Source organism: Amphiprion ocellaris, chromosome 12, assembly GCF_022539595.1.
Source record: "Amphiprion ocellaris isolate individual 3 ecotype Okinawa chromosome 12, ASM2253959v1, whole genome shotgun sequence".
Lineage (NCBI taxonomy): Eukaryota > Metazoa > Chordata > Actinopteri > Pomacentridae > Amphiprion > Amphiprion ocellaris.
This window is the reverse complement of record NC_072777.1, coordinates 1133049-1143257: the sequence shown is the minus strand read 5'-3', so window position 1 is coordinate 1143257 and position 10209 is coordinate 1133049. Positions and strand designations below refer to the sequence as shown.

The 10209-nt window shown below is 38.0% G+C and overlaps 1 long non-coding RNA gene across 1 annotated transcript; it reads right to left on the bottom strand.

The window, feature by feature from the left end:
- On the bottom strand, positions 1–7198 carry LOC111586698 (uncharacterized). Its single transcript, XR_002748007.3, has 3 exons — positions 3797–7198; positions 1618–1695; positions 1–1393 (listed from the first exon to the last, which is right to left on the bottom strand). It is a non-coding gene; the product is annotated as an uncharacterized LOC111586698 (long non-coding RNA).
- Between the last annotated feature and the right edge of the window lie 3011 nt (positions 7199–10209).

The following is a 10209-nucleotide window of genomic DNA, read 5'->3' as shown; positions in this document are numbered from 1 at the left end:
TCTGTTGAAATGTCTTTATTGTTAATGTCACTGAGAACATTTATCTTTCAGTGTTTATTGGCTGTTTCTGACGCCGTTTAACCAATCAGATGGCGCTGTGGGCGGAGCATAGAGGTGGCTACATCAGAACTGACAACAAAAATGTTCCTTAAAAAAGCTGAAAATAAATAATTAATCACTGAACGCTGCTCAGTGGTCAGAGAAGCAGATAAATATTGAAGCTGTGTGATGTTTAGTTTGACATCGTGATGTGAAATAAAACTATTTTCTAATGCTGTTTGAGCAAAAGACAAATATCTGAACGTCGTTCACAGGGCCTATCAGTGTTTCTTTTTCTTATTTTTGGATCATTTTTTATTTTTTCTTTCTACAAAATCACCCCAGTCATTCTACAAGTAGAGTTATTTAAATTCGTGCAGCATAAATGGCACAAAAACTACATTTTGCTGTCAGTTTTAGTAAAACTGGACTTAAAATGTTATGTTTTGTCTGTTTTCTTCCTGCAGCTTTCATAAATAGACTTTCTGCTTTCAGGAAACACAAACAGTAAATTAATTCCATCTGAAGATGTTCAAACATATTTGGAGTAAATCTTTAAAACTGGTACAAAATAAATCGAAATCTGCCCAAAATGACTTAAAACTCATCCTAAGTAATTTTGAATGAGATCTGGGTCATTTTGGACAAATTTTAAATAACTTTGGACCATTTTAAGTCACTTTGGATGAGTTTTAAATCAGTTTGGGCACATTCTGAGTCAATTTGAACAAACCTTTATGTATTTTAAACAAATTTTAAGCAATTTTGAACCATTTTATGTAATTTAAGATGAGCTTAAAATCATATTTGACAATTTTCAAGTATATTTCGGACCCTTTTGTGTAATTCTGGACACATTTTAAATAATTTTGGATCATTTAAGTAATTTTGGACAAGTTTCAAATCATTTTAGACCATCCTAAGTAATTTTGAATGACTTCTGAATAATTCTGAGCAAATTTCAACTCTGGACACATGTTCTGTCAATTGGAATGAATTTCAAGTCATTTTTGACATATGGGTCGTTCCAGGATTGGAGGACATTTGACGTCATAATTGATCTGTGCAGGAATAAACCATCTCTGGCTCGGGGTGAATCTGGTTTTAGACATAATTAATCTGTATGAAGAGTGAAAGTTTTGTGAGCAGAATGCTTTAGTGAGTTTGAACAGAAGTATCTTTCCATGCAGACTGCAGGCTGATCTGTTTTAACCCTGATATTCTCTTCACCATTTAGAAAAATATTCTGATAATTAAACACAAAACATTTCTAAGTTAATCAAAAAGACAAGCAGAGAAGGTTGAGATGCACTTTGCCACTTCAGGTAGACATCAGGTGGTTTCAGTCGTCCTCCTCATCCATTAAAGACATTAGAAAACACAGAGACAGAGAGAAAAAGCACCTTAACAACAAAGCTCTCACAATGGATGTTCAATAATAAATGTTCCATAATAATCATAAAAACAGAAAGATGACTCTTATCAAAGCAGAATTATGGGCAGAAACGCACTCAGTGTTGTGGCATGAAGCTAATTTAAAGCTCGTATGTAAACGTAGATTAAAAGTTTTTATTTTACCCATCAGTCTCTGCAGGTTCAGAGGCTCCGACCGGATCTTCAGTCACACAATGAGGCAAGTGGAAAACCTGCACAGAACTGCAGACAGAGAGAGACACTGAATATAAATACAACAACATCACTAAACGATTTTATGAAGAGTAAAGTACAAATTCAGGCCCAAAGTAGAAACTCAAACTGAGTCCAGCTGTGATTCCAATCAGTTTACCTGATAAACATGGTTCTAAAATGTGTCCAAAATAACTCCAAACTTATCACAGCTGACCCAAAGCCTGTCCAACACGAGTTTAAAACATCAAGAATAACTCAAAGTTGATCCAAAACAACCTACAATTTGTCTGAAGATGACCAAAAAAAATGTCTAAAATCAGTCCAACTGATGAACATGGTTCTAAACTGAGCTGTGAACAGCAGAACTTTCTCAGCTCTGGACCTATGGACTGGATCTATCTATGTCTGCATCATGGCTTCACATGGAAAAGAACTGAACACAGGAAGAGAAACATCACAAAGAGTTCATACTAATGAACGAAGTGAACACCAGAATGTCTAAAATGTGTCCAAAATATCTTAAATCATGAAATGGTCCCAAATCATCTGAAAATTTGTCCAAAAGGAGTTGAAATTTGTTAAAAATGTCTCAAAGTGTGTCTGAAATCACTAAAAATGGTCCAAAATGACTTTAACGTCTTGCAAATTGTCCAAAGTTACCTAAAACTCCGACATTATTTTGGTCCCCACTGTGGCGTTAGCAGCACTCATTAGCATCTATGCTAAAATCTCTAACAATGACAAACGACTGAACAAATCCACATCAGTTCGGTATTTGAAATCGATGTTCTGCTTTCAGGAAACACAAACAGTAAATGTAATCTGTCTGAAGAAGTCAAAACATACTAGGACTGAATCTTCCTGGGACGGCTTCATTGTTTTTGCAGTTTTGAACCTGTAGTAGTTGAACTACTAGTTATCTACGTCAGAAGTTCATCGAGATGAACCGGCTGTTTAAAGTCTGTTTTAAATCTTTTTTGCTTGTCACAGGTTATTTCTAATTTCTAATTGGTGTTTACATGTGTTAAATCTAAATTACAGAAGAAATTCTGCTTTTTCAACTTCATACATTCACATTTACTGGTATAAATACTAAGTTAAATTAAAGCTGCAGGCGGCGTTAAACGGGTCATCATTGCTGGTCAGTGACTCCAAGCATGTCCACCAGGTGGCGCTGCGACCTGGAGTGTGTTTCAGCTGATGGGTGTGATCACACATGTTAAGTTTGAGGCAGATTGGAGCCTGTACAGGTCAGTTATGCAGCACTTCATGTTTCCACCAGCCGCCGTTTCCAAACACTCGGATTTTGGTGGAGTGACTTTAAATAATATTAGACCATCCTAAGCAGTTTTGAATGAGTTCTGAGTCATTTTGGACAAATTTGTAAAGTAATTTTGGATGAATTTCAAATAATTTTAAGTAAATCTGAACAAATTTTAACTCAATTTAAACAAATTCTAAATGATTTTGAACCATTTCAAGTCAGTTTGAACAATTTTCAAGTATATTTTGGACCATTTTGTGTCATTATGAACAATTTCTAAGTCATTTTGGAAAAAATTCTCATAATTTCAGACCATCCTAAGTAATTTTTAATTAGTTTCTGATATAATAATTAACATAATGTAATATAAATAAAATAGAATGTACATAATAATCAGATATGAGATATTATCTGATTATTATTGATTTCTCCTCATCCCAAATAACTAGAAGCAAACTAGAATGCAGCCCAACCAAAGTTCCAGTCTTAAGAGATTAAAGTCACTTTGGATGAATTTAAAATAATTTTAGACCATCTTCAGTAATTTTGAATGAATTCTGAATCATTTTGGACAAATTTTAAATAATTTTGGCTCATTGTAAGTCATTTGTGAAGTTTCAAATCATTTTGGACACATTCTGGATCAATCTGAACTAATTATAATTCATTTTAAACAAATGTTAAATGATTTTGAACCATTTAAATTTAAGATGAGCTTCAAGTCAATTTTCAAATACATTTATTAAATCTAAATTACAGAAGAAATTCTGCTTTTTAAATTCACATTTACTGTTGTAAATACTAAGTTTACTCTGGACAAATGTTTTGTCCTTTGGGAAAACTTCCCTCAAAGTAAAGACTCACCTGTTTTCCTTCAGATCTTTGTCCAGACGCCGGTTAGGTTCTCTTCAGGTTCCACCATTTCTCAGAGCCACCTGAGTTCAGCAGAAGTTCTCTGGATGATGCAGCTCCGGCACACGACTGTCGACTGAAGCAGTGATGCTACTGCAGCTGCACTTTGTGCATGCGCTCCACTTTACATGCGGCACACCCACGTACGGAAACCAGAACAGAGACTTCTAACTGCGTGACTGGACTGTTCTAGTTCATCTGAGATGAGTTTAAGTAGTTTTGGACAATTTCCAAGTCATTTTGGAAATAAAATTTAAACGCATTTATTGTCATTTGGACAAATTTTAACTGTGGACAAATGTTATGTAATTTTGGACCAAAGTGAAATAATTTGGAATGAATTTTAAGTGATTTTGGACCAAATCTAAGTTATTTTATACACAGTTGTGATTTTGGAGCATTTTAAATCACTTTGGACACACCTGTGAAATCTAGAATAGAATTCAAAATCCTTCTTCTGACATATAAAGCTCTTAACAACCAATCTCCATCATATCTTATAGACCTACCTGATAATGGTACTATCATGTCTTTATCCTAGCAGAACTCTTCGCTCTCAGACTGCAGGCTTACTTGGAGAAGTGACCTGTAACTTCTCTCTAAAAGTAGAATGTGAGGCAGAGCCTTCAGTTATCAGCTCCTCTCTTGTGGAACCAGCTCCCAGTTTGGGTTCTGGAGGCGGACACCCTCTCTAATTTTAAGACCAGGCTTAAAACCTTCCTTTTTGACAAATCTTATAGTTAGGACTGACTGGGGGATCCTGAGGGGGTCAGCTGGAGTCTTCCTCTTGGACGTCCCTTAGTTTGCCCCTAGTTCTGCTGCTACAGGCCTAGGCTGCTGGAGGACCTCTCTGGATGCACTGAGCCCTTCTCTATCTACCATTATATTTAATATATATATACCATTATTGCATTACACTCACTCTGTTTCTCCCTGTGTCCTTTCTCCGAGTGTCCCTGATCCCAGAGCTGGATGCTTCAGATCTGTGGTGGTTCTCCCACCAACTGGCCTAATCTCCATCTGTGGGATGCTGCTGCTGCTGACCTTCCTCCAGCCCACTGCTTCCAGCTGCCCATTTCCATCAATCTACTCTGCATCGCATGTATCCAACTGTGTGTTACATGGTCCTTGTTCCCCTCCCCCCTCTACCTCCATCCCTCTATCTCTATCTCTCTACCTCTTCTGTCCCTCTCAACCCGTCCGGCCAGCAGCAGATGGGTTCCCCCACATAAAAAGCCGGGTTCTGCTCCAGGTTTCTTCCCGTTAAAAGGGTGTTTTTCTTGCCACTGTCTCCTTAGGGCTGCTCTGGGGTTCACATGGGTTCTGTAAAGTGTCTTCAGAGAATCTGACCTGTAATTGGCGCTATATAAATAAAAGTAAATTGAACTAAATCAGCTCCCAACACACTCACTTAATGAGAGTTAGCAACAGGGCCGTGCACAGACCTTTGGAGGTACAGCCTGTATCCACAAAGCCATAATTCAAGTTGTGCATTAATCTAGGTCATAGGAAGAAAGTGTATGAAGTTGAATTCAGATCACCATTAGACACTGAACTGTTTAACTGTGGCTGCTCTTCCTTTAGTCTTTGCTTTATAAGTTGAAATAAAACTGCAGGGCAAAAATGGAACAAATGTGACACCTCTTTATTTTAATTTCACAGCTTTATCTGTGTTTTCTAACCTCAGTAAAACCAAATGCAACCAAGCAAAGCATAATTTGCTCTTGGATTAATCCAATGAATGTCTCTTACACCTGATCAATAAAAAAGCCACCATACATAATAACAGATAATGTAACACAACGACAACGTTGAACCTGTGCTTGTTATTGTAGTTTTCTCTGACTAACACCTGTGTGATGTAAACAGATGCTACCTTTAGAGCTCTTTATCATCCAGCTGTGAGTGATCCGCTGCCTTTCAGAGCTTCTAGAAACAGGAAACTCACTGCCGCTCACTGACAGGAAAGGGATTCATCTCTCTAAAGCACCGAACAACTGAAACATAGAATGGTTTGTGGTTAACCAGCAACTATAAGTGATGAGAGGTGTGCCAGAGAGAGGAGTCAGACACACACAGGATGCTCACTTCACTTCGTTTGTCATGTAAAATACGCCGTACACAAACGAGTACCACTGTGAAACCTTCTCACCTCCTCCCTCATGTCTTTGGTTTCTACACCAACAGTGCTAGCGCTGAGCTACAGGGAACATCTCAGCCTCTCAGGGCAGCGAGGGACGTCTACGTGGATCATGTGACCCACCGAGAGTACATCTCAATTATTATTATCTTTGTTTTAATTATTATTTTAGAGCTACACTTTCACACACACTTACAAATAAAAAAACTACTTTGACAACAGGGCACTCTGGGCATCAAGGGGCAAAGGAGCAGCTGCTCCATTTTTCTTAAATCATTTAGTTTCTGTGTGTAAAGTAAAATAATGTAAGCATCCAAAACAAAACCAGGATGTCTGGAAAAGCTGTTCAAAACTCCTTCATCTGTTTAACAGCACATGAGAATTTTACGAAAAACCCTAAAATTTTACAGCGAGGCTGAAAGTTTTGTCTTCAAGTGTAGATCTGCTGCAGCTTCTCAGCAGATTGTCTTTGATGTCTTTAGTTTCCTTCAACAACAGACGGTTCTGTGAGGAGGTTTTGCAGCAGTAGATTATGCAAGATGTTTTCTTGAAAGATGACTGATAAAGTGAAGTGAGCATCCTGTGGGTGGGTTAGGGTGAGTCCCTCTCAAGAGCCAGTAAGTCTGGTGTTAGGATTCTTTATCTTACAAAGGTACTACTAACTGAACACTGAAATTGATATTACATATGAGTGTTATATTGATAATAATAACCATTTAATGTGCAATGAATGCATGAGCTGAGCTTAACCTTTAAAAGGGAAGACATGGAGCTAAGCTCTAACTGCAAGCTCTGATGGATACACACATGTCAGGCTGGAAAGTTACAGCTGTTTACAAAAAATGTTTCTTCTTCTACACATGCACACACACTAACAAAGATAGAGCTCACTTGTTTAATCAGCTACTAGCTCTCCAGTGCTCTTTTTAGTGTCTACATTCTCAGATCAATACAGCCCACCTCCAGTGATGTCATCATCATCATCATCATCATCCTCCTCACCAACCCCGTCAACAGAAGCTGTTAATGAACCCCATCAGGTCAAACACAGACTGTCTCCTAACAAAGATATGAGGTGTGGACAATGATCTGGTATGTCGTGATTCCATCAGCCCTGGAGGAGATTCAGAGATTAGCCAGAGAAGAATCACATCATGATGCTGCCACCACCGTGCTTCACATCATGATGCTGCCTCCACCATGCTTCATATCATGATGCTGCCACCACCATGCTTCACATCATGATGCTGCCACCACCGTGCTTCATATCATGATGCTGCCACCACCATGCTTCACATCATGATGCTGCCTCCACCGTACGTCACATCATGATGCTGCCACCACCATGCTTCACATCATGATGCTGCCACCACCGTGCTTCACATCATGATGCTGCCACCACCGTGCTTCACATCATGATGCTGCCACCACCATGCTTCACATCATGATGCTGCCACCACCGTGCTTCATATCATGATGCTGCCACCACCATGCTTCACATCATGATGCTGCCTCCACCGTACGTCACATCATGATGCTGCCACCACCATGCTTCACATCATGATGCTGCCACCACCGTGCTTCACATCATGATGCTGCCACCACCGTGCTTCACATCATGATGCTGCCACCACCGTGCTTCACATCATGATGCTGCCTCCACCGTACGTCACATCATGATGCTGCCACCACCGTGCTTCACATCATGATGCTGCCTCCACCGTGCTTCACATCATGATGCTGCCACCACCGTGCTTCACATCATGATGCTGCCACCACCGTGCTTCACATCATGATGCTGCCACCACCATGCTTCACATCATGATGCTGCCACCACCGTGCATCACATCATGATGCTGCCACCACCGTGCTTCACATCATGATGCTGCCACCACCGTGCTTCACATCATGATGCTGCCACCACCGTGCTTCACATCATGATGCTGCCACCACCGTGCTTCACATCATGATGCTGCCACCACCGTGCTTCACATCATGATGCTGCCACCACCGTGCTTCACATCATGATGCTGCCTCCACCGTGCTTCACGTCATGATGCTGCCTCCACCTTGCTTCACATCATGATGCTGCCACCACCGTGCTTCACGTCATGATGCTGCCACCACCGTGCTTCACATCATGATGCTGCCACCACCGTGCTTCACATCATGATGCTGCCTCCACCGTGCTTCACGTCATGATGCTGCCTCCACCGTGCTTCACATCATGATGCTGCCTCCACCGTGCTTCACATCATGATGCTGCCTCCACCGTGCTTCACATCATGATGCTGCCACCACCGTGCTTCACATCATGATGCTGCCACCACCGTGCTTCACATCATGATGCTGCCTCCACCGTGCTTCACATCATGATGCTGCCTCCACCGTACTTCACATCATGATGCTGCCACCACCGTGCTTCACATCATGATGCTGCCTCCACCGTGCTTCACATCATGATGCTGCCTCCACCGTGCTTCACATCATGATGCAGCCACCATCGTGCTTCACTTCATGGCCGTTTTTAAATTTAGACACTAGTATTTTTTTTACATTATTGGGACATTACTTCATATTTGTGGAAATATTTATTTTTTTAATATTCTCAGATATTTGATAATTTTTAAAAAAAATTAATTACTTCTCATGTTTTTGCATATGTTGTTCTTTTTTGCACACTAATATTCTTCTGAAATTTCTTCATATTCTATAGTGAATTCTCGGACATTTTGTAATATTTTAAGATTTGTGTTTTACAGGCACTTTATAGGTTTAATTTTAGCAAGTTTTGGGTATCTTAGATTTTTTTTTCCTCTAATGTTTTATTAAAATGTTTGATTTATTTTTCTTTTATGTTTGGAAGATTTTTGTAACTTCTTGATGATCTTTTTGAAATAGTTTCTTAATATTTTGCAGCATTTCTGGGACATTATATTAATATTTTTAGTCTTTTCCAGTACACATTTTTTTAAACGACAATGATATTTTTTATATTACGGGGGCTTTTTTTCTCTCACATTTCAAAAAACTTCTGGGACATTATTTGATATTTATGAGACCTAAAAAATATTCATACATAAAAATATTCAAAATATTGAAAACATCAAACATGTCAATATTTAAACCACTTTTTGAATCAGTAAATGTGTGTTGAGTTTTAAATGTTTTATTCTTTATTGTGTCAAATCTGCATCTTAAAACTCTGTCAGATTAATGTAGTGGAGCAGAAAAGAGAATATTAGGACCTGAAAGTAGAACAACATGGAAATACTGAAGGAAAGCACCTCAATATTATGCCTGAGTGAAGTACTTGATGTTTCTGTGGAAATAATGTAGGCGTAAACTTGAATTTGAACTTGATTACAGGGGATGAAAAATATGAAACTGAGAGATGAGTCAGGTGATTACAAAGTCCCTTAAACTCATTTTACTTTCTGGACATTTTAAATTACGTCCAGCAGGTGTCAGCATCATGTTCGTTAATCTAATATTTTAACTTTGTTCATTATATATCAGCTCATTTAAACCTGTTTTATTCTAAAATGCAGAGTAACATCACATTTTTACAGATTTAATCAGCAGTTTACAACTACTGGTTTAATCTAGAAAACACTGAGAATTTATATTGTCTTTTAAAGAAAAATATATATCTTATGAAACTATTTTTAAAACATTTTAATGTTCTTTTGACTAAAATGGTTGATTTTTGTGATCACATTTTTATCTCTTAAAATGTTTGTTAGATTTTTAAAAAATGCTTTTTAATCTATTTTTTAAAATTTTTATATCCTTTATTTTTATATGAATATTTTATATGTATTTTAGATGCTTTATAAAATGTTTGTTGATAATTTTTTGCTATGATTTATTTTGGAATATTTTTTGAAATATATAATATATATATATATTTGTGTGGGGGGGCGTGTTTTGTTGTTCTTTTATCATTTTATCTGATGTTTTACGGGTGTTTTCTGAGGTTTTATTGCCTTTTTTAAAAAAAAATTATTGTTGTTTATTTTAATAAACCACTGTGTGAGTCTGATATTAGCTGCTACAGGAATAAATGTGTCGTCCTCTTACATTTAAATTTATTTTACCTGGTTCACCTCAGTGTTATTGATTCATGTTTTGTACCTTGCATGTCAGTTTTAATTAATAAAAAAATAAAAATCATGGGTTAAATCCTCTCTGCTGCTGTCTGCTCAGTTACAATAAAATAAAA